Here is a 27,241-nt window from a genome sequence, read left to right as displayed (position 1 = left end):
TGATATAACGGGGTTTCACCTATAACACGGTAAGAATTTTTGGCTCCCGAGGACAGTGTTATATCGAGGTAGAGGTGTAGGTTTACTATCATTGCTTATCACTTAGCCTATGATTTTCACTGTTGTAATTAGAGATGGTTGAACAGTGTAAAAACCTGTTCAGGAATAGTCTGCTAAAGTAGAGACTGTTCTTGGCATTTAATTAATTAATTTGGTACTCATGATTATTCACAAGAATAAAACTTTGTTTGTACAGATGTTTGCAAACTGTGAATTTCAGGCCTGTGGTCATTCAGTCAAGAAGATTTGTTTTGTGACCGAACAAAGTTTGTTTGCGGGAAGCAGAAGTAGTTTGTAAAGTTGAGGCCAACCCATCAGGGAACAGGAGATTTAGAAACATGTTACATAAAAATGCTATCCTGTTAGACATATTTAGCATATAGTACATGGGCAAGTGATTGAAAATTTTAAGAGGGCATTCTGTGTAGTGACCTATTCCTGTGGCAAGTCCTGTGTTAAGTCCTGTGCATCTTTAATGAAAATGTGATACAGCGGGGCTCTCTCATGAAGGGTCTGATTCTACACCGACTTGAGTCAAAAGAAGTTTTGCCATTCCGTGGGAGTTGAATTGAGCCATTAAGGTATACTGTAAGTGTGTCATGATTGTAAAGATTGTGATCATTTCAGGAAATTTGCCAGCTACACTTACACTCTGTGTGTGACTGAGTTTAAAAGTGTAGAAGGCGGGAATTGGTTTAGATGAATGACAATGGGTGCATATATTCTTCCCTCCAAAATATTTTTATTAATATTTTTTGCAAGGGGGGAATAGTAAGTGCATAATGTAAAGCTGAATTCAGTAGTGTAGTGATGTTGGCTCAAAGTATTAATATGTTCCTGGTGACTGCTTTCAGTGGGGAGTGACATGAAGTTTGTAACTTACTATGGGATACTCCAGCATGAAATGCAATATATATATATGGATATGGATACTGTGTCATGTATAGATAAGATATAGGCCATGATATAAGATATAGTTTCATGACATATTGCTATATTAAACAGGAAAAGAAAGATACGTGTACGATATGTTTGTCTTACCTTGATGTATGCATTAATCCATTTCCAAATTGAGACCCCACCTCAAACCTGATTGTAAATGTTTTCAGTTTTAAGCTATTGTAAATTTTTGTACAGCCATCTACTGTCATAGATTTTAAAAGGCCAGAAGGAACCACCAGATCATCTAGTCTGATCTCCTATATATCACAGGCCACCACCAGCATCCACACACTAAACCCAAAAACCTAAATAAGCCCAAACATTACAGTCCATAGGAGACTAAACTATTATGTGCCACGGGCAGAGAATAGGAGAGACCAAGGTACACCAGTGCTTGGGACCCCTCCCAATGGCAGGGAAAAGATTAAATTAGACATACTCAGATAATCTTGGCAAGTGACCTGCACCCACATGCTGCAGAGGAAGATGAAAAAGCCCCAAGGTCACTGCCAATCTGAGTTGGGGGAAAATTCCATCCTGACCCCCCCATATGGTGATCAGTTAGACCCTGAGCATGTGAGCAAGAATCAGCCAGCCAGCCAAGCACCAGAGAGAGAGAAAGAATGCTCGGTGCCACCTCAGAGCCCCAGCCCTCCCTACCCTGGCTGTGGTCATCCTCGATGCTTCAGAGGAGGGAGATTAAAAAAACCCTAAAATATATGGGGGGGGGGGGAGAAGAGATCTTTCTGACCCTAGTGTATTTTCTATAGTAGACCAAAATGATAAAATTCCCTGCTCTTATAGAAATTGCTTATTATGGTCCTAGTCTTTGCTAGCTATAAATGTACTACATATAATATATTGTAAATGCAATCAAAACAGATTTCTAAAGGTTAATATCCTGTGCCACACCACATAGTCAACAGAAGAATTCCCCAGATATCACTGGGATTGGCAATAATATCCTTCTCAAAGGCTGAACTGTTCTTGGACAGACTGTTTTTGGGACTGATTATCCATTGCCTTGAGTCCTGTATAGTCAATTTATACAGGTAAGAATTGACTGTAGCAGCATAAGGGTGAAATCCTGGCCCTATTGAAGTCAATGGGAGTTTTTCCATTGACTCCAATAGGGCCAGAATTTCACTCTATCATTCTTATTTCACAGCATTTTACATTCACTTTGCATTCACTGGGTCTGATTCTTCTCTCACTCATACTAGTGTTAATCAGAAGCACTTCCACTTAACTCAATGAAACTGCACCAATGTAAAACTGATGTAAGGAAAAGGGAATCAAGTCCATACACAAAGCATAAATAAAGGGGGAATCAGGCCTTAAGTGCAAAGAAGCTTTTCTCCTGTGTACTTTTTTGTCTCATTTATTATGTAAACACAAATCCAGCAAGCATAGCCATGTTGTCTAAATATAGTATGTCTATAGCAGGGGTCGGCAACGTTTGGCACGTGGCTCGCCAGGGTAAGCACCCTGGCGGGCCGGGCCAGTTTTATTTACCTGCTGACACGGCAGGTTCGGCCGATCGCAGCCCCTACTGGCCGCGGTTCGCCGTCCTAGGCCAATGGGGCGGCGGGAAGCCGTGGCCAGCACATCACTCGCCCGCGCCGCTTCCCGCCGCCCCCATTGGCCTGGGATGGCGAACCGCGGCCAGTGGGGGCCACGATTGGCCGAACCTGCCACGTCAGCAGGTAAATAAAATTGGCCTGGCCCACTAGGGTGCTTACCCTGGCGAGCCGCATGCCAAATGTTGCCGACCCCTGGTCTATAGGATAGCAGGGTTCTATATCAAAGTGCCAAAATGCACAGCAAAATGCTGGATTATAGACTGAGTCACTATTTCTTCCAGTGCAAACCTTGGGCATTGGGAGTGCAACACCACACTCGCCTCTAAACTGGGCTCCATGCAGATTGTACAGTTAAGCCCCAAACGTTTCATTCGTATGTGTAGCCATGGCAGCAGCTTTTCAAGTAGCAGAAGGTATTGAATGAATCAGAAATATCAGACTGTGTGGAAAACAGTGACCATAGAAGCAGCTTGGGAGTAGAAGCGATCCAGTAATGGTGGCTATCTCTTTGAGGCAGCTGCTGTTTAAAAACTACAGCTACTATGACTTGGGTTATGCTCTTGTATTTTTAGGGGCCTTCTTATCCAATACAAAAATATTCATTTAATAAAACCCACCCATGCCTGATGCATGACTGTGATTTGTTTGCATATAAACAAAAGTGTGTGTGTGTATGTTTGTTTTTGTATGTATGTATAGATTCATTCACAACAAATGTAAAACTTGCGATGGCCTATGGTGTATTATTTTGATCTGTGCATATTTCCTTTTGAGTGCAAAGTGACATATTGATGTTTGGGCTGAATGAAAATTCCACAATAGATAGCGTGGTCTTTACTCAGACAGGTTTATGATTTTATTATTGTTCTGCCTAAAGCCCTTTTCTAAACACTGTGTTTATTCAAATTATCTGAAAGTTTTTTTAAAAAATAGATTAATTTTGGAAACTGTGGGTGTCCTTTGCTTTTTACCTTTCTTCATTAGACTGACAAATGAGGTGATGTTTTTGTTTGCATAATTTAAAAAATATTTAAGCAGCAAACTTAGTTTATAAGGCAGTATTTTAATGTAACAGCCCACGGAAATCTAAAATTCATGTTGCTTTATAAAATGTTAAGGGATCTATAAAATGATTTCCTTGCTTATCATTTCCTGTTTAAAATGGATTTTATTTTATCTGCTTTCTAAACATATCCTTGCCTGCAGCGTTCTGTATTTAAGTGTAAGTGCTTTTAATTACTTCCGCTACTTCAGTTAGTATGAGCTTGCAAATGAAGTGAGTTATAATCTCATTTGTGCCTCTGTTAAACCTTTTTCTATTTATATAGATACTGTAAAGACCAGGGGATGACAACACCATCTAAGTTTAGCTAAACTAAGCTGGAGGGGTTTGAGTGAGCCCCTTGTTAATGTAGTCAGACTTTGGGCCATGTCAAGGAGAGGCTCAGCTTTGATTTAAGATGAATGCAAGTTCTCTAGCCTTTTCCTTGTTTTAGCCAGGCAAATATAAAGTGGTTCAAGCCCATTACAAAAACTGAAAGGAACATACAGGTAGGGTCTAAGAAGCAGGGCCAGTTCCAGGCACCAGCTTAACAAGCAAGTGCTTGGGGCGGCCAAGGGAGAGGGGCAGCATGTGCGGCAATTCGGGGGCGGCAGGTCCCTCACTCCCTCTAGGAGCGAAGGACCTGCCACCGAACTGCCGCCGCCAATCGCGGCTTTTTTTTTTTTTTTTTTTTGCTTGTGGTGGCAGAAATGCTGGAGCCAGCCCTGCTAAGAAGGCTCTGGAATCATAAAGAGCCCTACCCTGGAGGTGCACACACATGGGTGCACACACGCCTTTTTTATGGAAGTGGATCAATTGAGTTTGAGGTGTGCTCTCTAATCTTCCCACACTCCTTAGCCTAACCCTTTGTATATTGTGGTGTTAATCACAGACAGAAACCTAGGAGCCTTTCTCTCCCCATTCATTTTACAAGGACCCTTGATGCCTAAGTCAAGTGAATTTGTGAATGTTGTTCCTGTGATCGTTCTAGGCCCCTTAAAGTTAGCGGCCACAAGGTTGAGTCTTGCAACGTCTAAGCCCCTTTCTAGATCCAGGCCCTATTCCCTAACTCTGATCACAGCTCCTACTTTCTTGACATCCGACTTTGTCTCAGTGAGGTTTTTAATACTGTAAATCATTACTGAGCATCTAGATCAAACATTTTTGCCTACTGCACTCTTATGGTTTTGAATATTACCTCTCAAACCGCTCCTCTTTTGTTTATGGTTGATACTTTACATCTTCCCCTTCTTCTCTCTCTCCACCTTTATTATGCCTTGCCAGAGTCTGTCCTTGGCCCGTTTCTCTTTACCAATACAATAGCCAAGACTGACAATGGACATGTGTGGATGACTTAATAATTCTGCATCTGCCTTGATTAACTCTTAGGTTGCTTTCTCCTCCTTCCTCCCCCCCACCTTTTTTCCTTCTTGAACCAGTTTCTGCTCTCAGTTACACTAGTAGCTCTATGACATTTAATGGAATGATGGATTTAGACTGATGTTACTGACAGCACAAACTAGTCCTTTCACTCTTGACAGTTCCTTGCTGTGCTGTAACTTCTTATTAAGGAATGCTTCAAAGACTGAAGTAATCTGCGTACAAATGCTTTTTCTCTCATATATGCAATTCATTATCCACAGGTCAGACCCTTATATTGCTTACATGCCTGGAAATAGTGGAGTTATTCTTAACTGTAAATGTATACATTTTTCCCCGTATCACATTTGTCCATATGTTTGTTTATCGCCATGTCAGGAAAACTGCCAGAATTTTTCCTTTCTTTAACATGGAGTCTGCAGAAATCCTTATTCTTGGCTTAATCACTTCCTGTCTCAGCTGTTGCAATGCCTATTTTTTGACCTTCCTAATCACTTCCCTATAATCCTTAGAGGATCTAAAATATTGAAGCTGAGTCTTAACTTTCTTTATCCTTATGCTCCTCTTTTCCTGGCTTCTTATCTATCACTGAATCTAATGAAAACCTGTGCTTGGTGTGCAATGGCAACCAGAAACCAAAAGTGTTAGAATGTGTAAGGGGTGGGCTAGAAAATAATGCTGAATATATCATAATAGTTTTATACAGTTCAGTAAATGCTATGTCATCCAGAATACTATGTACACTTCTGGTCATGTTCTCTCAAAAACGATACAGCAAAAACAGAAGCAGTTCAGAGGTGTGAGAATCTTATTAAGAATAAATAAATAAATGAGGGTTGCTTAGTTTACAGAGGATAGAGATGATATGATAGAGGTATATAAAATAATGAGCAAGCTCCATGGTTCCTGGTCTGGTCCCTTTGTGCAACAGCTGGGAAGCTGCCCAACTGTAATTCCCCTTGCGTAGGGTGACATTACCTGTGTATGGCCTGGTCTACACTTGAAAGTTTTGCTGATAGAACTATTTCAGTCAGGGATGTTACATTTAATTTGTTTGTTTTTAACCACAGAAGGTCTGCCCATGAAACATATATCAATATAATTATACTAGAATGGCTTATTCCCTTCTTGTACAGGAATAAGCTGAAGCAGGAGAGGCATTTTTATATAGGCCTATGTCCACACTAGAGGGGCTGTATCACTTTATTATATAATTAAAGCAGTACAAATTGTATGTGTACACAAGCCGTTAATGCGTTCTTACAGTTGAATGTCTGCCTGTATTTTTATTATTATTGGTCCTGATCACACCCTTCTATGGTAAAACCCACAGGAGTGGGCTACAGGGAAGGAAACCTTCCTGAGGCTCTCTCCAGGGCAGTTTGTCTCTGTTTTGTCTGGCCCTTGGCTTTGACACCCATGGAAGAGGCTGCAGAGCCCACCTACAACTACCTCCTCTCCCCCATCCCTGGGAGCTACATGGATCCTGGGAAAAGAGCAGGAGGTTAAAGCCATTAACTTGGACTGTATCCTTGTCCCTGTAACAGGGTGGACTTCCCCTTTAAAGGTCAGCAAGCCTGGGACTAGCCAGCCTGGATCAATCAGCCCTGCCTGTGCCATAATTAGCTGTCACCCAGCTTAAGGGGGCTGCACTAACTGGGGTCAGGTGACAGCCTGAAAATACCTGGGCCTCATTTAAAAAAAATGCAGAGAAAACCCAGTTTGGTAGAAGAACTACAGGGAGCTAGCTGGGTTCCTGTGCAATGTCCTGAAGTAGGGCCTGGAAAGACTCTGGGGAAGTAGCCTGGGAGTCAGTGCTCTATGCCAGAGTGGAGAGACTTCAAAGGAGCCCAGAAGGGGCTAGGAACTGAGCCTAGAAGGCACCATTGAAGAGGAGCCCAAATAGGGTAGAAGAACCTTTTGTTTGTCTGGCCTTTTGTTACCCCCCCAAAGGAGACTGAACTCAACTAGTGGGATGAGATATGTGACTCCCCAGGAGAGATGGAGAACCTTGGTGAGGGAAAGACGTTGAGGCAAAGAGCACCTGCAGTGCCTGCTTGGCCAGCGGATGGTTCTGCACTACAGGCCTGCCTTATGTCCCTCTATGCACACACACTCCCGTCTCCCTGTTAGAGCAGTTACAGTAGAATGGTACCGAAAGCAGCTGGCCCCAGCAAGTTTCCTATAACGCAGGGATCGGCAACCTTTGGCACGCGGCTCGCCAGGGCGGCCAGCACATCCCTCTGCCCATGCTGCTTCCCGCAGCCCCCATTGGCCTGGAGCGGTGAACTGCAGCCAGTGGGAGCCGCGATCCGCCGAACCTGCTGATGTGGCAGGTAAACAAACCGTCCCGTCCCGCCAGGGGTCTTACCCTGGCAGGCCGCATGCCAAAGGCTGCCGATCCCTGCTATGAAGGAAATCCCCATCACAGGGGTGAGTCTGTGAGGAAAGGTAATATGGGCCTTCTTGTGTTATCAGTCCACTGTTAGCCTTACTAGATGCTGAGGGAATGATGTGCACTTTTCTCCCAGCCTCAGCAGAACTGGGGCAGGGGGGTGGGGATGGGATGCAAATGGTAAGATTAGTCATTACTATAACGAAAATTTTAAAGCATGGTTCTACCCTGAAAAGTATTTTGGGGGGGGGGGGGAGACATTGTGGGATTCTTTGACATTTGTCTGTTTCTCAATGACTCTAGATCAAATTTATTCATTCACAAGTAAAAGGATGTTTATTTTCCTAAGTGCAATCCTGCCAACTCAACCTAGGATCTGAAATTACACCTGTGAAAGCCTACCAGTGCTGTGAATCCTCCATTGGACTGCAAAGGTGTAAAATGGCAAATAACTTAGTCTGCAGATCTTTTTTTTTAAACTGATTATTTCCAAAAAGTTTTGCTGGGCTGTTCTGGGGCCTTGAAGTTGGGTGAGAATGTCAATAAAGACAGTTGTTATTCAAGGAGTTACAGAATACCATGACGTTCCAGAGTGGGGCTGGGCAATTAACATTTTGGGCTCCTATTCAACAAGGTATTTAAGCATATCCCTAACTTTAAGCGTCTGAACTGTCCCACTGGGGAGTATTCATGTGCTTATGTACCTTGCAGAACCAGGGCTTTGCTAGGGTTACTCTGGGCTTTGGAGACCTATCACCCAAAGGCATCCCACATTCTGTCCAAAAGCTGGATTTTCCTTATTTTTGTTAGAGAGAAAATGGTCTTCCCTTTGCCTTAGAAAGGCCAAATTTTGTGCTTGTCAAGGTTTTAACAAACCTGCATATTTTCTCTATATTCCTAATTGGTGTGTTTGGTTGCAAAGCTTCAGCATGAATGCCAGTCAAAGAACTGGACTACTGAGCTACAAAAAAAAAAAAAAAAAAAAAAAAAAATCCAGACATTTTTATGTGGAAAAAGTGTGTGTGTGCACTGGAGAGCCTGGGGCTAAGCCAGCCCTGATCTCAGGATGAGCCCACACCTGGGCTGAGTCAGCTGATCCCCATATGAAGAAAGCAGGAAGGTGCAGTAAGAGGAGGAAGCCAGGAGATTGAGTTATGTTTGGAGATGCTGCAGGGAGCAAGAAAGCTTCTGCAGGGCTCTAAGTAAACAGGGGGTATGCCGAAGAAGAAGAAGCAGCAGCAGCAGAGAGGGAGAGAGAGCTCTCCTGGCAGGGAGGCCTGGGAGAGACCCCTGCCAAACCGGAGAGAGACTGTGAAGAACAGGTAGGCTGGAAAATATGTGAGTTTGTGTTTTATATTATTTGGGATTAATTAAGAGAGACATTGAACTGGGCTTGGGAGCCATAGGAGCTGTATGCACCCGAGAACTCAATAAATTGAACTCCGAGAGGGGACTGGTTGAACTATGGAGAATTGAGTGAGTTCATAAAGAGCTCTGAAGAGGGAGAAACTGAGGGGGAGGCACTGAAGAGGCAACCCCTGGCTACAAGGGGGCATTTGGGTGGCAGGTGCCTATGCTATGGTGTGCAAAATAGTTTGATAATAAAATGGACATCTTCTGCTTTTCCCCACACCAGCAAGAAAAGAATTACACTAATTAATATTTTTCTTTGCTTTCAGAAATGAGACCATAAACTGATTTTTCATAATGCCCAAAGAACAGGCATCATTATAATAATATTACATTACCAGGTCACCACCGAACCAATGATCTAGCAGGGAAGGTTCCATATCCTATTACCCGTTCCCTGAGCCTGCCAGTCTTCCCAAGTTAGAGCACTGTAAATGTTTTCTTAGTCAGTTACTCAAAATATTAGTCTTGCAGTCCAGATTTTGATAAGAATTTAGTCATATAAATGTATTACCCAAATATGGGTTATGTCACCTCCACTTATAATGGTGCATACATGCATTAGTGAGTCTAAAATATTAGTGTATAGAACAGTGGATTTCACAGTGCTGATCCAGAAGACAAGTGTTCACCCACCCATATCACCTGTGTCTTACTTGTTGGCTCTCCATAAACTTGCCTTGGTAATCTCAGAGTTTTAGTTCTGTCACAGTTTCTTTTGAATGGGGGAGGGAAAGGCAATGTATGAACTTAACAGTATTTACATCTGAACACTAAGCAATTTCTGAAGAGTGTGGTAGGAACTAGTTCTTGCAAGAACTATTATTTAGCTTAATTGATTCCAGCTGGGCTTGGAAGAGATTCTGGCCCAAAATCATGCAAGTGCTTGCCAACAGTCTGTCATTTTTGATAGCTCACACTGCTATGAACTTGGCTAAGAGGGGTCAGTCACATAGCAAAAACTAAGCTCTTCTCTATATCCAGGCTAGCTTAAAAATGCAGATATATTGCCAGCGGACTAGCAAGCCATTCTTTTTTCAACTTTGTTTTAAGAGGCCCCTGGTTTCTTGGAACTGGGGGAGTGATGTGCTGCTAAGCAATGAGAAGATGTTCCACATGTGAAACTACGGGCAGATGTAGCTGCTCTAAGAACTTTTAGGCATCTGTTTTTATTAAAACTTCACTGGTGTATTTGACCTATCATTTGGATTTCAGCATATGCCTATGGTAAAGATACATACTGAGAAAGCAAGTAACATCCCTACTTAATCAGTCTTGCTTATGCTAAATATGCACTATGAGGGAAATACCATAAATACTTTTTCTTTAATTAGGGTACTCTTTCTGAGGCTTTCATTAACTTTGTTAAAGATTATAAATTCATGTAACATAACTTACTCCAAGTTGCCGTAATACACTATGTAAAATGAAGCTTTAAAATAGACAGAACTTACATTGTCTTACTCCCTAGGTGGCTACGTGGAGACAGGTCATTGTAGTAGTCTAATTTAAGAAGAGACGATTAGTTTTAAATGAATTTGGGGATACCTAACTAAAGAAAACTGTACCTTTCCTCTCCAACACTATAACAGAGTTATTGTGACACTGATTTATGGGATTTAGGTTAAGTAGGAGAACATACTCCAATTTCAAGTAATTTTATCTTGGGGGACGGGGGGAAATAATAGTTTCAAATGTTAAAATATGTGCAATATTTTGAACCCAGGAATGATATAAATAATAGCAAGTAGCATAGGGAATTTTGGTTGGAAGGTATCTAACAGAAGTAGAAACCATCTCCATCAACCAAAAAGCAGTGTCCCTTATAAACTAGGGACAGTCTGTGGTACAGAACAGGGCTGAGCAAGACCCACTGAGTTGTTTGTGTGTGTTCAGATTAAACTTTACTAGTTATCAGGGTTGGCATCATAGTTTGATGGCTCTTTAGTTTACTTGGGGGTTCCAGTTTTTTTTTAATGCAAAAAAATTCATGGAACTAAAGTGAATCCAGGAGAGCTTGAGGAAAAACTGGAGCTATCCCTTTTGTTGATTTATCTTTAAAAAAAAATTGCAGGATTTTTTAATAAAAGTGTTTGTTTTTCCCTTTCCTTTACTTCAGAATGGATGAAGAAAAACTGCTTTTTTATCATGTTTGGGGAAAGAACACGCATGAAAAAATTCAGTTCTAAAAGTGAATGTTTCAGAAAAGCTATGAGTGACTGAAATGGAAAAAGTTGTACAACTTTAACTAAAAGTAGTCATTGTCACACCTCCTAGAATGTGTATGTTAGAGAATACTCAAGTAACTGCAGAAGAATCCCTGATAATGCTGCTACCGACAATCCCTCAACACTGATCTGCAGTATTCTCAGGGCTAGCCTGATGGCTTGAACATTGCGGGGCCAGAAATGCATCAGGAATGTTGGCTGGCAAGTGATTGAGATTCAACATTAGAAAGGACTTTGAATGCAGTCTGCTGGCTGGATCACCAGTTTCTCTGGTATGAGAACTGAGCACTCATGGGGTGCACAACAATAGCAGCATATGACACAGTCTGGCACACAGGACTCTTAGTCAAATTGTCAAGAGCACTCCCAACATGGGTAGTCAACATCACTGACCTTTTCCTTTGCAACACAAATTTTCAAGTGCACATGGGAGACAGGGTTAGCATGTGGAAAAAACAAACCAACAGTCTCCTCTAAGGCTCTGTGCTGGCACCAATGCTTTTCAGCCTGTACACCAATGACTTTCTGCTTATCCAGTTCTGCAGGTTCACGTGTGCAGATGACATTTGCTTAGGCATCCACACACTGTTATTCCCCAAACTTGAAGACACCCTGTATGCTGACTTGATTAAGATGGCTGAATACTGTAATCAGTGCCATTTACAACTAAGTGTGACCAAGGCAGTTTTGAATGTGTTCCATCTTTACTATGCTAGAGCAGCCCAATATCTTTCTCAATGGTCATCGCTTGAACCTGACCCAGACTACCTCAGAGTAACCCTAGGTAGGTCTTTCATATATCTTAACCATTTGAGAAAAACTGAGGGTAAGGTGAGAATACATAATAACCTGCTAAGGAAATTGGCCAGCACTTCATGGGGAGCAAATGCTCAAACTCTCCAATCATCTGGTTTAACCCTCTGTTATTCTGCAGCAGAATACTGTGCTCTGGTCTGGCTTAATTCATCTCATGGCAAGTCAGTTGACACACAACTACACTCATCCATGCATGTCGGACCTGGGATGATTAGATTCACACCAGTGCTGTGACTCCCCGTGCTAGGCAACATCACTCCTCCATGCAGCCATCATGTTGCTGCTGCAGCCAGAATGGTTCAGAAGATAAGTGCAAACACGAGCCCACCGCTCTACACAGAGCTCTTAGACCACCCAAGAGTGCACTTATCATCAGGGCGCCCATTGTGGGCCCACTTGCCCAGCCCAGATTTCTCTGCAATGGTGAGGTGGCATCAAGAAAGGTCTGCTGCTGAGGACAGAAACCAATCTCTGATAAATGATCTGACCATATGTGTACCTAGCTTTAATTTGCCAGACAGCTGAACCAATTTCGAATGGGCCAGGGTCAATGTGCAGCCAGCCATGACATGCAGCTGTGACCAAAGTCAGACAATGTCACGCATCACTGATGTCTGCTCTACGACCAGAGTTGAAGGTAGTCTGAGGGCTCTGCACTTAGCTGATGAGGCTGCCGCAAATTGGATTGGCAAGCTCTGCATCGGATAAGAAGACGACTGTAGAAGAATGAAGTGGTATAAAGCCAAATTCTGCTCTGTTTACACTAGCAAAACATTAGACTGTAGCCATGGAGCTGCTCTGGGTTTACAGCGAGGTATCAAGGAGCAGAATGTGGCCCTTTGCTCCTCTTTTGGAAATGCTTATCTGTATCTTCTCTGTCAGACTAGTGTAAATATTTACAGAATTCTTAAATATAGTAACCAAACATGGGCACAGATACTAGGATGCAGCCAAAGAGAGTGTGACCACAGGTGAGAGGCAGGAGGTGGAAAGAGTGTTGTAAAGGATGCTTCGCCCACTAACCCTGGGTTTGAACTAGGCTAGTCCTTTAGCACAGCTTAGAATCTCCTGGCATTACTGTTGTGCTTGTGGTAGCCAGGCATTCCTTGGGCACAGGGATTCTCCTGGCAATGCTCCCTTGTTTCCTCAGCTCTAGAGAGGATCATGATCATAGGAACTGCTATGGTCTCCATGCCAGCTAAGGATTTTCCCAAGCAGGATACATACCCTTGGCAGAGTAACTGGCTTCAGGAAAGCCTTGTGCCACTACAGTGGAACAAAGTTACTTTTCCATAATTGAGGATCTGTTCCATGGTCCACTGAATCTGAAGTACTTTAATTCTTTCTGAATAGAGACTTTTAATGAGAACTCATAAAGAAAATTAAACAGTCCTGTAAACTTGACTGCTAAGCTTGTAAAAACTCAGCTGCCTGATTTTAAACCAAAGTTGTGCAGGTTAATTGTTAAATTTGGCAAGTAACATATAAAACTAAACATAATTTAAAAACTAAAGTTCAGGGGACTGCCTAGCTCAGGAAATAGATGACAGTATATAGAAGCTCAGGGAACTGGTAGTGGTATATGGAACCTCTAGGGGTAAATCTAAACTAAATTGTGATTCCGGCCCAAACTATGCCCTGCGGTCCACACACAAATCTTTGAGTCAGGTCAGCATGCATCAGGACCCCAGGTCCAACATCTCCCACCCCCCATCATTTTTCAGTGTGGATATAGCTTAAAACTGCATCTCCAGACTCGTATATAAAAAGTCTGCCAATGCTATCCTACAGTCCCTGGGCCTGTGTTTCTTGGCCCTTCTGCCCCCAAATTTCCCACATGAGTCCCAGGACCTGGAAGCAACCCTACTTACTTGCATACAGCTGCTCAGTGTTTAACTCTTCCTTTCCATGTTAACCATTCACCTGGAAATGCATTTGACAGTCTCCTATATTAGCTATGGCTACCAATGAGTAGAAACCCTGCACCAAGTGTGCTACTAGCTGGCAAGAGGAACACAACTGAATTCTAGTTAATCTCTGGAGTTGTATCCTTTGCAGTTAATGTTTTCATGGGTTCCCGGTAGAGGACAAACTATGGGCACAAGTCCCACTGATGACCCCCAGTGCACTTTGGAAAGCCCATTCTCTCAACACCAGCAATTAGTTGAGGGATGTTATTTATTCCCCCACTGTCTGGGTAAATCACAGTCCTGAATGCTTGTCAAATCTCTGCCACCACCTCCCCGAGCTGATGTGCTAACACCAAATTGGTTAGCCATGCATCTATAGCACTCTGAGGGGTAGCTAGCTTCTAGATGGTTATCACAGTTTGCTTCTGAACTGGCATGGCTTCTCTAAGGCATGTGTCCTGATGCACTGCAAAGATCCAGCAATGCCTGCAAAAGTTCTGGACCCATTGCTGATCATATTAAGTCCACATGATGATGTGATCACCAGTCTGTGCTCATGATCCTGCTCCAGAAGCTGCAGTCTACATATGGGGAATCTGTGGCTATGGGAAGAGCCACAAGCAGGATTAGCCAGATGTAATCTGCCATGTTGGTATCCCCCTCCAAGAGGTGCCTTCAGTAGGTCAAAAAACACCACAAAAGTGTCCACCAGTCTCTCAAGGATGTTCTGCCTGTTTGCTGGAATAGGTGTGAAAACACAAGCTGGACAAGTTCTTCCACTGGTGCTTGAACTTTGTTGGTGGCTCTGGTTGGTGAGAATGGGAAGTTTCAAAGACAGCTCAGCTGGATGTGTTGGCAGGCTAAGACAACTTCCACTCAAGTACTGTGGAATTGGCACACAAGCTTTCCCACAATACTCCATGATCCAAGGCCTAGAATGGCCGGCGAGGATGCTAGGAGCCCTGGGTTATACTCCCAGAAGCAGAGGTGTGACTCAGCTCTGCACAGTGCAGTATGGATGCGTAAGCATGGTTCTTAGACCTGGGTCCAGCAATTGTAAAGTTGTTTTTATAGTGCTATAGGGACACATGCCTTCCAAGGTGCTCAGAACATAGCAGTCTGCTATAGTTACCTGACCAAGCCTACAGAGAAGGGACCTGTGATTCTCTGAAGATTATAAACTTTATATTTGTGTCGTAGTTCTTTACTTTACCCTGTGAGAAGAGAGGGGATTGGTAGGAAGTGATCCAGGGAGGTAGCTGCACAGAGCCACAAGGTGCAGGGCTTGACTGCCTACCATTGGGCGAGCTTGGGCTTTCCTACCAAACCTTAAAGAGGGACAACTGTAGAAGTCTAGCCCTTGGTAGGGAAACTGTTGGGTCTTGGGGAAAGACCCTAAAGATACAGGGGTTTGGACCACAAGGCCTTGACCCAAGGGGGTCCCTTGCTTAATCCCAAAGACATCCCTGTTACTGGACTCTTATATAACCTGAAAGGGGTGGACTCAAAAATGTGCCCTGGTTGGAGGATTGAGTTACTGAAAGGACAGACCACTGTGGAGAGGTTGTAAGAATAGGGAATGCCTGGAAATGAAACAAACTGCCACCCAACCACTAGGTACCACTTGTGGTGTTTGTCTTCACAGGATGTTATGGTTGGTTATTTGATTTTTTAGAGTGTTTTAAAACATCCTAGTCAACCACAGGAGCGCGATGTTAGAGGGTCACATCCTGATCTCATTGCAATCAATGGCACAACTCACATATTTCAGTGGGATCAGGACTGGGCCCATAGTGACTGGCATAAATAAAAATAAACTTACTGTTCTAGAAGCAAAAGGAAAAACTATGGTTTGGGTAAGCCACGTGGCCATCACTGGGAAGCTAAGTTAAGTTCTGACTGTACGCTGCACAGTAGGTGGTTGTATATACTTAGCCACCATATCAGTCACTCTCTACACTGAGTATATGTATATCTTGTTAATACTGCATGAGCATAATACTTAGTATACATTGCCATTAGCAATGAAAAGAAAAGAAAAGAAATGGACTTTTATAGAGTATGCTAATTTATAAAAAGGAATATTATATTTTCCTCAAGTACTCTCTAAATCAGGGGTCGGCAACGTTTGGCACGCAGCTCGCCAGGGCGAGGGATGTGCTGGCTGCGGCTTCCCACCGCCCCCATTGACCTGGGACGGTGAACCGTGGCTAGTGGGGGCTGCGATCGGTCGAACCTGCCGCGTCAGCAGGTAAATAAACTGGCCCGACCCGCCAGGGCGCTTACCCTGGCTAGCCACATGCCAAACGTTGCCGACCCCTGCCCTAAATGTTACAAAAAGGGGAAATTTTTAAATGGTCCTCAGTGGCTGAAAAAGGCTTCTTTTTTTAATTTGAACCACAGACAGCTTATATATTATAAACATGGGTGGTGGAGTTTTTTACGTACCTCCATTTAACTGAGTTTCATAGATTCCCAGGCCAAAAGGGACCATTATAATCATCTAGGCTGACTTCCTGTATAGCAGAAGCCATAGAACTTTCCCCAAAATAATTCCTAGGACATATTTTTTAGGGGAAAAAATCCAATCTTGATTTAAAGATGACTATTGATGGAGAATCGTCCATGACCTTAGGTAGGTTGTTCCAATGGTTGATTACCCTCACTGTCAAAAATGTATGCCTTATTTCCAACCTGAATTTGTCGAGCTTCAACTTCCAGCCACTGGATTGTGTTAGACCTTTCTCTGCTAGTTTGAAGATACCATTATTAAATATTTGTACCCTATGTAGGTATGGGTAGACTGTAATCAAGTCACCCCTTAACCTTTTCTTTGTTAAGCTAAATAGATAGACATAAAGATATCAATCACTATAAGGCAGGTTTTCTAATCCACTAATCATTCAGGTAGCTCTTCTCTGAACCCTCTCCAATTTATCAACATCCTTCTTGAACTGTGAACACAATATTTCAGTAAAGGTCACAGCAGTGCCAAAGGCAGAGGTAAAATAATCTCTCTCTTCTTAATTGAGATACCCCAATTTATCGCATTAGCTCTTTTGGTCATGTTGCCAAATTCGGAGCTCATGTTCAGCTGATTATCCACCATGACCCCCAATTCTTTTTTTCTTTTTTTTTTTTTAGAATCACTGCTTCCCAGGATAGTATCCCTAATTCTGTAAGTACATTCTTTTTTCCTAGATGTAGACATTTACATTTAGTCACATTAAAATGCTCGTTTGCTTATGCTCAGTTTACCAAGTGATCCTGATCATTCAGTACCAGTGACATGTCTTCTTCATTATTTCCCAATTTCCCAATGTTTAGATCACTTGTAAACTTTATCAATGATGATTTTGAGTTTTCTTCCAAGTCACTTAAAAAAAAGTGTTAAATAGCTTAGGGCCAAAAACTGACCTCTTTGGGGCTTGAAACACACCTATGTGATGACAACTCCTTGTTTACGTTACATTTTGAAACCTATTAGTTAGACAATTCTTAATCCATTTAATGTGTGCCATGTTAATTTTTTATTCTAGTTTTTTAATCAAAATGTCATGCAATACTAAGTCAAACAGCTTCTAGAAGTCTAATTACATAACATCAACATTATTACGTTTATGAACCAAACTTGTAATCTCACCTCAAAAAAGATCAAAGTTAGTTTGACAGGATATATTTTCCATAAATCCATATTGATTTTCTGTGACATGTGAGGCGATGATGTTTGTGTTTTTCTGTATATACATATGTATGAGTAAGGTGGACAATGTAATCAACAGTCCCTGTCTATGCTGTATTCTGATAATTCAGAGGTCAAAAGAACATCCTATCATGTAAATAAATTGTAAACACAGGATATCTCGGTATTCATCTCTCTTTTAAATGTACTGTGAAGGGTGGAGGAACAAGCAAATTGCCTTATGTTAATTCTATAGCTGAGTACCGGTGATGGACCTCCTTCAAAGTCATGCTAGTTACCTTTTGAACTCCAACTTGTCAAAAGACATGAATTTGTATAAAAGATCCTTGGGTACTGATTCTGTGATCTCAGATCTGCTGAAGCATCATCAGGGGAAGTTTGAGTTGCAAGTTCTGCTGGTATGCCCTGAATATGATATTTGGACACTGGACTATAACCTGTGAACTAATTCTAAAGGAACTCTTTGCAACTACAAAGCTCACCATCTCTGCTACAAATCTGAACCTCAATGGATTGATTTCATTTCTATATGTTATTGATCTTTTAACCATAATCTCTCTCTTTTGTTTTTTAATACATTCTAATAAGAATCAGCTGTAGTGTGTATTTGAGTAAGATCTGAAATATTCAGTAACCTGGGAGGCAATGTGTGCAATCCTTTGGGATTGGTAGAACCTTTTCTTTTATATGATGAAATAAGATTTACAGAACTTTTCATCATATTTGACGTGGGTACCTGGATGGGGACCTGAGGCTGGATTACTTTAAGGGAACTGTGTTGTTTGGACTTCTGAGTAACCAGTAAGGTAATAAAGAATCTGTTTTGTGCTGGTTTGGTGAATCTAAGTATTGGAATATCTACCAGCTTTTGGGGGATTGTCTGCCCCATTCTTTGCAGTTCACCCTATTTGAGTGACCACAGCTGGCTCCCCACTAGGACCCTGGTCACATCTGCATCAATTAACATTACCCTCCTTTAATTCTTTATTAATCAATGCCCCATCAGCTGCTCCATTATTGTGCCTGGGAGCAATATCTAGTTGACAGGCTTATAATTATCCATTTCATCCCATTTAACCTTTTAAAAAAATTGCACAACATGAGCTTTCTTCCAGTCTTCTGGAACTTCCCCTGTACTCCAAGACTTATTGAAAAAAACAGTGTTAATGGTCCAGTGAACTTGTCCTCCAGCTCTTTTAAAAACTCTTGGATGCAAGTTATCTGGACCTGCTGATTTTTAAAAAGTTTGTCGTTAATACCTGCTATCGAAATGGACTCCTAAGATGAATTCTAGTAAAAGAGCAGAAAGATTTAAAATGCTTTTCTATTTCTCACCTGAAGTGTTCTGGGTCTGTATGGATTTTGGTGCTGGTTTTGTTTAATCTGAGAAGTTCTCCTAACTATCACCTGCTTAATGTCTGCAGGATTTTTAAGTGAACCTCTTTAGAAATATCAAATATTTTTCATCTCCTGTTACTCAACTGTACTGCATATAAAGTTGCTTCAAAAATTCAGCTACAGTCATATTAAATACTGGTAGTTTCCACTGTTCTGAGAATATGGCAAAGTAAAATAGTGCTAAGGTTCAAAGGACATAGATAACCTCTCAAATTGTAAGAGCGTGTAGCCTTAAAAATAATACATTTTATGTGAATTCCACCAGAACAATACCTAAATGATTTTGTAAAGACTTGATTCTTTGGTACTTCCAGACATTTAAGGAGACCTAATTCTGAAAACCCATGGTTCACTGCTTCTGAAATTCATAAATTATTAACTTTTTAGACTCATTAAATTAGCAAAAAAAAATTGTGAACTTCAGTTTAATGTGAGACTGTTGCTCTCAACCTTATAGGTAAACCAGATGTTTAAACTCAAATTACTTCTGATTTCCATATAAAATGACTACAAAAATAGGATAACTCTAGACTTCAGATACAGGCCACATAACCCCATTATTATAAGGAATCACAGTCATATGACCAGCTGTATTAGCAGGTGCATTCAGTGTTTATATAATCATTGATTGATATGGGTAAGGTAAGAGATGCACCGAGCTTGAAAAGTTCAGATCAAAATCTGAACTTCTCTCATATTAAGCAATCATTCTGATTTGGTGTTTCAGCTCAAATCCCCTGTAGGTGGACTCTACACTGGAAAGTTTTAATGCTTTATATTTTTAATTCCTGCTTTCTGTTGTAAAAAAGGAGCTTGACTAATTTAGTTACTGGGCCTTTTTTTAAATACACAAGCAAAGACTACTGAACAGATGTGAAAGGCATAAAAAGTGAGTGAGGCACACAGAATAATGTAGGAGCCTGTCCTATTACTGAGTTTCTATTCACTTGTGGGCTGATACAATTTATAAGATACAGTTCAGAACCCAGTATCTCTGCCGGCAAGTTGTAAAGTCATGTAGAAGTAAACATAGCAGTGCAAATGCGTGCGCGTGCACACACACGCGCGTGTGGCGTGAATGTTCCTCATTTAGCAGAGCTCCGGCAGTCTGCTCCATCCTCTATGGTCAATGTCTTCCTAGGTTTTTGTCTTGCTTGAGTGAAGCAAGAGAAACACTCTTTATTAGCAAGGCAACAGTCTGCTCCACCCTTTAATTTGTGCACCAGATGAAAAGCCAGCAATCCTTGGTACTCAAAGTTATAATCCAGTGGTTTTAAAGGGACACTACATTAGAAGTTCTTCACATGGGAATCTGGACAGAAAATCTTCTAAGGTGTGTGCTGTCCAGAAATTAGTAGGTCTAACTTCTAGAAAACTTTCATTGCTTTAACATTAGCAAGGAGTTAGAAGTTGACAGTTTCAATTTTAAGTGCAAACCAAATATTCACTCAGAACAGTGTTTCATTATTAGAACTAAAGTGTTTGCAATTATAGCACTCAATTAAAAAAAAATACACCTTGCAATTTCCCACCTGAATCTAATACAGATAAGTGCCAAATAACTAGGCTTCAGCACCTACATGTTTCTAAGATCTTATTCAGAAAGCAAGTGGAAATGAATTTTAAATATATTAACAGAATATAAAAACAGAAAGTAATTAAGTCTAAGTGACTACTGCAAGATAAAGAAAAGTAAAGTGCTCTCCATATGCTTCTCACCAATCAGGAAAAAAGTTTTCATTAATTTTATCATAATAGTCTTAGACATTACTAAAACTCTCATGACTATAATGAAAGTGTATTAACTACAAGATTTGTGGTTCTTGCAATTGTTCCTTTATTCAAACTTGGCCTAAAAATCCAGTACTAAAGACATGACATCTAATTATACTTTATATTGTAACTCCCTTGAACAATTTTTTTCCTGCTACTATTAATATGACTGCTAAAGTTTTGTCAGACTGGCTATCCAACTGCTTGATGGTTTAAATGCCAACTTTTTTCTCCTTAGAATACAAAGATATCAAGTTTAGTGTAGCTCATTTGGTGTTGATCACAAGTGGTCAAATGCAAATGAAGCTTGGAAACATTTTCTAGGGGCTCCCTGGTCATTTTCTTCCTGCCAAAAATCTGTGGTTTTTGGCTTCAGTACCCCAACAATGTATTTTTGACCTATTGGATGAGAAAGAAGTGGAGAAGTACTCAGCGAGGAGAAAGGCCAAGGCCGCACTGGGTGGGGGAGGAGTGGATCATGGGGAAGAGAAGTAAGCAGCAAGTGCAGGAGATGGAATGACGACTCAAGAGAATATGAGATAGGCATCAAGTTGAGTAGGAGTGGCTGCTGATTTTGTATGTATTTAACTTTTTGCAGATTACTTTATCTCTTTCTCTTTCCATAGCAATGAAGACTGTGTTGCTACTGTTAACTTGTTTATTGTTGACCCACTGTCTATAATTTCATAATGCTCTCTGGATTTCAGAGCCAAGCGAATATGTATACATATAATAGTTCACCTTGAGGTGGCTGTAATATCTGTTGGGGGGAGAGTTCCCCCCAAAACATGCATGCACACACCTTTTCCCCCTGCACTAGTTCTCCTCTTGTAGCTTCAATGTACCTGAAGACCAGGGTTCATGAGACTATCTACTACATTTTTCTTGCTTACAAAATTTGTGTGTTTTGAGATGTGTACACACACACACACACACATCTCATAACTGTCTGTATCATTTTAACTTTGACTAGAGCAGTTGATTTATTATGCTACAGGAGCTTGCTCCTTCCAAGCAAACTTTCTACTAAAAACATGTATCTTAGAAAAGTGGTGAAAGTATAATTGCAAAAACTAGCTATTCTGAGAGAAAGAATTAGTAGATTGAAGATAATGATTAGAGAATGTGTCACTATTTATTATTGTAAGTTTCAATGAGGGCCTCAATATCATTTGCTACTTTACCCATTTAGCTTAAGGATTTATTTAAAAGGGCAGGGGAGGGAATCCCCTACTCAGTGCCAGTGTCCACTGAAACTATTATACTGACCCTTTACATGAGTCTTCAGAATGTGTATGATCAGAAATTATTGATGGTTACAAGGGCTAGTGTTTCAAGCTTACAAAGCTCTAGGAACACTTTTGTCTCCCCACTTCACTGATAACGAGAACGTAGTGGAAGACTTAGAGAAAAATATCTCCATCTCTGGAGATATTTAAGAGTAGGTTAGATAAATGTCTATCAGGGATGGTTTAGACAGTATTTGGTCCTGCCATGCAGGCAGGGGACTGGACTCGATGACCTCTCGAGGTCCCTTCCAGTTCTAGAATCTATGAATCTATGAAACATAGATAAGACTATTTTATGCTTAAAGCTTTGACTTCTTGCACTCTTGTTCCAAAGAAGCCATTTTCTACATTTTTTGTAACTTTGATTTTTATACTGATGAATGAATGACTGATAAGGGCAGTGTGATCTTTTCAATAGTACATGTCCTCTAATGAGATAAAGATGTGACTGGGGAAAGTAACAATGATTTTGAGGGTATTATAAAATGATCAGATTCTACTGGATGATATTGGATAGTAATTGTCAAGCAATACTTGCTTGCTTATCTATTCCCATGCTCCTTTTCTCCAGGGAAAAGCAATAGATACAATTGATGAGATTAGATGTATGCAGACTTCAGAAGAATTGCCATGACAGGACCTGATCTAATAGCCATTAAAATCAATGAAAATATTAAGTTCAGTGGACTTTTAATTAAATGACAGTGGAAATTAACAAATAATTCCTGCTGAAAACTTCCAAAACATCACTTTCCATCTAATTGCAGGTGAAGTTGGGTAAATATTGACTCTCCATGATTATTTACTTGTGGCTGAAAAGATGAGTAGGCCTTTTTGCCACTAGCACTAAGCTAATGCTGGTGCAGGGCACAAGCAATGCAACTTGACTTCTTGTGGTCTCCTCCTTCCGGGGCAGAATGGGCACTCATAGATTAATCTGAGCTGCTCATATAGCTACAGTAATAAAGGAGAGGCAACTGGTGCCCCAATCTCCACATTGCATTCCAAGTACCTACTGGAGTTGGTTTGTGAAAAGTAAAACAGGACTGAACTTTGAAAAGCCACCATGAATTTTACAAAATAGTATTAAAGGTTAACACTTAGTTTGGTAATGACCAAAACTGTGCACATTGTGCAGAAAAGTTAGCAGTTTCTCGTATCTGTGGGACTTACATGGTAGATGGGAAAGGGTGTGATAATATCCCAGAGCGACACATTTTGCAACTATGGAATCTATAGAATGGATACTTCCCTCTCATAGGGTGGCTATGTCACTAATAAGCTGCTTCCCAACTGATGTGGTGAGCTCAGGGATCAGGTGATAATTGGAAGACCAGAGTCCAGATCCACAAAGTTGTTTAGGCTCCTGACTTCCATTGAAATCAGTGTTAGTTAAGAGCCTAAATAAATTTGTGGATCTGGTCTCTGATCCTCATAAAAGCCAACAGGAATTCAATTGCTACTGAGCCTTCAGGGAGCAAGAAGGTGTCTGCAGGGGAACCCAGCTACAGGGGAAAGAACCCAGTTCATATGTGACGTCCAGGCAGATGACCTGTGTGGTGTAATTGTGCAGGGTGTAGGTAGGCTCTGGATCAATTTTTAAGAAGGGTAAACAGAATGACCTGGATAACTATAGTCTGCTCAGTCTGACATTGATCCCAGGCAAGGATTGGCTGGTATTGGACTCAGTTAATAAAAAATTAAAGGAAGGTAATGTGATTAATGCAAGTCAACATGGGTTTATGGAAAACAGATCCTGTCAGACTGACTTTTTTTGTTTATGTGTGAGATTACAAGTTCGGTAATATACCTAGACTTCTATAAGGCATCTGAGCTGTTAATGTACAACATTTTGAAAAAAACTAGAATGATACAAAGTTTAAATGGCACAGTTAAATTGATTTGAAAACTGGCTAACTGACCTATTAGTTATCCCAGTGATAAATGGGAATCATCACTAAGAGGGTGTATTTCCAGTGAGGCCCTTCAGAAATCGGTCCTTGGCCTATACTATTTAATGTGCTTATCAAGGACATGGAAGAAAATAGTCACCATTGATAAAGTTTGCAGACGACCTGAAAGTTGGGGGAGTGGTAAATAATGAAGAGGACAGGTCACTGATACAGAGTGATCTGGATTGCTTGGTAAGCTAAGTGCAAGCAAACAAACAATGTGCATTTTAATAAGGCTAAATGTATATATTTAGGAACAAAGAATGTAAGCCATACTTAGAAGATGGGGGGGGGGGGAATCTATGCTGCAAAGCAGTGACTCTGAAAAAGATTTGGGGGTCATGGTGGATAATTAGTTGAACATGAACTCTCAGTGGGACTATGGCCAAAAGAGCTAATACTATCCTGGGATGCATTATCAGGGGAATCTCAATTAGGAGTAGAGGTTTTTTTTCTCCCTCTATATTTGGCACTGGTGTGACCGCTGCTGGAATACTGTGTCCAGTTCTGGTGTCCACACTTCAAGAAGGATGTTGATAATTTGGAGAGGATTCAATGACAGACTGAGCTTCTTGAGTCAATTTAGCTTAACAAAGAAAGTGACTGAGTGACTTGCTTACAGTCTGTATATACCTACACGGGAAACAAATATTTAATAATAGTATCTGTCATGCTGCCTGGAGTCGCTCGCAGCTAAGAATGCCAAACTCAGGACAGACTATCAGAAAATAGGGCAGACACCCCAAACAGGTGTTATATTCTGTCATTAGATTTCACCAAGCCAGTTACAAAAGTGTACTCCTGTATCACTATATTAGTTTTACTATGGAGTCACAGATAGTCCCCTTAGACATTCCAGCCCTTTTTACCACCTAGGCAAACTGGACTTTATGATGAAAGGTTATTAAAACCAAATTCACCATACATTAGGTTGCTTCCAGCCCTCAAGGGCTAGTCACTTACTCCCAGGTTAAGGTATACTTCAGATCTCACCAAAGACAATGCTGTAACCCAGGGGTAGGCAACCTATAGCATGCGTGCCAAAGGCGGCACGCAAACTGATTTTCAGTGGAACTCTCACTGCCCAGGTCCTGGCCACCGGTCCGGGGGGCTCTGCATTTTAATTTAATTTTAAATGAAGCTTCTTAAACATTTTAAAAGCCGTATTTACTTTACATACAACAATAGTTTAGTTATATATTATAGACTTATAGAAAGAGACATTTTAACATTTTTAGAAGGTATTACTGGCACGCGAAACCTTAAATTAGAGTGAATAAATGAAGACTTGGCACACCACTTCTGAAAGGTTGCCGACCCCTGCTTTTGCCAATCCTTTAGCAACTAAAATATAGACTTATTAGCAAAGAAAAGTTATTGAGAGGTTAAGCAGATGAACTACATTACAGGTGAATCAGAGTTGTAGTCCAAATGATGCAGAGATGTAATGTCTGTTTGCTTTCCATAAGTTCCTCAGGATTTCCCAAAATAGTTTTGGGGTACTCTGTCCAATCACATAAGGTTCCCCGTCAGAACCCAAGAAGTCTAGAGATGAAGAATAGCCCCCAGGATCCAGTATTTTATAGATCTTGCTCTATAGGAAGACAAGCTGAAAACAGTTTGGCAGGTGTTCCCAGCACAATGTGTCCATAGACGTCCCATTGTGGCAAACGATGACCCGCTCTTCCCATGCATACACAAGTAATCCAGTTACACTGATTTACATGCTGGCCATTCATTATAATATGGATAGATAAATGAAGACAATACAGATAATATTCATTAGTTTCATGCAGTGTATACTCATCTTTGACCTTAAATTTAATTAAGTACAGGACACAGACAGATAAAAACAACATTCTCAACATTTTCCTTGATTTCTTATCAACACCAGTGAATGAGCTTATGTCTACCAACCCACTTAATATCTCTTTGATATCCACACCCAAGTGAATGGGTACAATTAACACTTCTTTAAGGTTGTGACCTGGGCCAACTAGCTATCCGCTCTGCAATATCATCAGTCTAGCAGAGAAAGGTGTAACCCTTCTGCCCATCTGAGTTGGCAGCAACAAGGGCCGGGTTCAGTATCTAGGGGTTCCGTTTCAATAACGCAATGCAAAACCGGCTCGAGCCCTACCCAATGATCTGGGATAATTACATACCACCCTCTGGGTGCCTCTAAGAGGCAATACTTCCCCTCTCGCAAGCACGGAGTCTGAGTGTAGCAGAAAATGTTTAATAACATGAGGTAAATGACGTCAGCATTAAATTGGGAAAAACACCACAAACAGGATTCATAACACAAACCATGAGCAAAAGACCCACCTCCAAGTAAGTTTGGCAGTGTCCTTTTCCCCTCAGGGTCTTAAGTCCAATCACCCCAAAGTCCAACAACCCAAAAGTCTCTATCCCTGGTCAGTGCCGCCCCAGAGTTCAAAAGTTTATCTGCAGAGTTTTACCCTCCCAGCCTGGGTGGAAATGGGGGGGGCACATGGGGTTTTAAGGGGCCCCTTATGTGGTCCGAGGCTGACTGCCCCACCTCTCCATGGAGTTCTGCTGCAGCCTTCACCACAAACGGCTCCGCCCTACCAGCCGCTCTGCTCCGCTCTTCCAGCCGTCCTGTGAGCCACTTCAGCCACCCCGCAAACTGCTGCTCTCTGCTCCACTCACTGTTCCGTGGGCCACTTCAACCATCCCACAAACTGCTCCACTCTGCCAGCCGCTTAGCAATGTATCTTCAGGCTCCCCCACTAGTTAACACAGCACTCAGTGATCTCAGCTCAGTAATTTTAGCTCTTTTAGTGATTTCAGCTTGTAGTAGGGGAGCCCCAGTGCCGGTGCACCATTGGCCCAAAGTGAATTCAGCTCAGCGGCCTCTAGCTAGACTCCTAATGGAATCAAAATTAGCTCTGCTATTCAACAGTGGAGAGAGGAGGTGCAATTGGTGTTCCAGGCCCTCAAAAGAGGCCCATACACATACCTATCCCCAACCTCTCTCAAGTCACTGGCTTTTGGAACCCATGTCCCTTGTCTAGCGAGTGCTACTTAGGTGATGGTGAGACCCTCTGTCATAAAACGTTTCATTGTCCTTGATTCACATAATCAGGGTAACAACACTTTATTCCTCCTGCCCCAATAACAGAGAAACTGGGGATCCCACAGCTGCCAAAGTGACCATTTTGGGCTGCCCTGGGCTCATGCTAGGCAGGGTGGGTGTGCCTATGCAAACAAGATCAGCCCCTGAAGTTCTTTTCCACACTCGCCATAATTCACCACCAGATGTCAGGGTAGAGCTCAACCTGACTCTGCTTACAAAGGTATAACTTGATCCAGTGCGTGGAAGTTGAAGCTAGACAA

At 41.5% G+C, this 27,241-nt stretch overlaps 2 long non-coding RNA genes across 3 annotated transcripts in view; both read left to right on the top strand.

Annotated features, from left to right (window-relative positions):
* LOC122174231 (uncharacterized) overlaps window positions 1-27,241 on the top strand; it is a 923,450-nt gene that overhangs the window by 291,775 nt on the left and 604,434 nt on the right. The gene's annotated exons all lie outside the window — the stretch shown is intronic.
* LOC112059898 (uncharacterized) overlaps window positions 8,408-27,241 on the top strand; it is a 47,356-nt gene continuing 28,522 nt past the window's right edge. The window contains exons 1-2 of one of the 2 annotated variants that reach the window (XR_010594527.1): window positions 8,408-8,724; window positions 16,911-16,944. This is a non-coding gene — a long non-coding RNA (uncharacterized LOC112059898). The remainder of the gene's footprint in view (window positions 8,725-16,910; window positions 16,945-27,241) is intronic. The other variant, XR_002889164.3, reaches the window with a different exon arrangement.

The sequence above is a fragment of the Chrysemys picta genome, chromosome 1 (assembly GCF_011386835.1).
Source record: "Chrysemys picta bellii isolate R12L10 chromosome 1, ASM1138683v2, whole genome shotgun sequence".
Classification (NCBI taxonomy): Eukaryota; Metazoa; Chordata; order Testudines; family Emydidae; genus Chrysemys; species Chrysemys picta.
This window is presented reverse-complemented; position numbering and strand designations above follow the sequence as displayed.